This window comes from Wasmannia auropunctata, unplaced genomic scaffold, assembly GCF_000956235.1.
Source record: "Wasmannia auropunctata unplaced genomic scaffold, wasmannia.A_1.0 LD336085.1, whole genome shotgun sequence".
Lineage (NCBI taxonomy): Eukaryota > Metazoa > Arthropoda > Insecta > Hymenoptera > Formicidae > Wasmannia > Wasmannia auropunctata.
The window spans coordinates 970,981-971,449 of NW_012026805.1; the positions used below are offsets into that span (position 1 = coordinate 970,981).

At 36.7% G+C, this 469-nt stretch overlaps 1 protein-coding gene across 1 annotated transcript in view; it reads left to right on the forward strand.

Annotated features, from left to right (window-relative positions):
- The window catches only part of LOC105448531 (RNA-directed DNA polymerase from mobile element jockey-like), a 6,075-nt gene that overhangs the window by 5,182 nt on the left and 424 nt on the right, over positions 1 to 469 (forward strand). The gene's annotated exons all lie outside the window — the stretch shown is intronic.

The following is a 469-nucleotide window of genomic DNA, read 5'->3' on the forward strand; positions in this document are numbered from 1 at the left end:
TAATACACTTGCACTTGTTTCGAGCACTTGTCAGTAGTACGATCCGCCGTACACTGATGATGCGGTATAGAGTTGCGGAATATAATTCACTTGGTTGTATGTGTACACCTGTTCAAAGGTCGATGAGGCTATTTACGCTTTAATTTTGTTTACGTAGTTAATGTATGATGTGTGTTTACCATTCGTAAAATAATTATTCTATCGATTTTAAGTAAGTCGTCTAGACAAAAAATTATGTCAATAATGTTTTGGTGGGGAAAGCCTTATATATGAGATTAGCGGTGATGGGTTGTTAATAGTTAGTATTTTGACATTATGAGTGAGGAAAACGACGACGAGATATTGAATATTTTTCGTGATCCTCGTGGATCTCCGACACTATTTCAACGAGTAGTCATGGACCAGTCTGAGTATATGTATTCATCGTCGGATATTTTGGAGGAGATTTGGAATATTGATTATCCAGTGG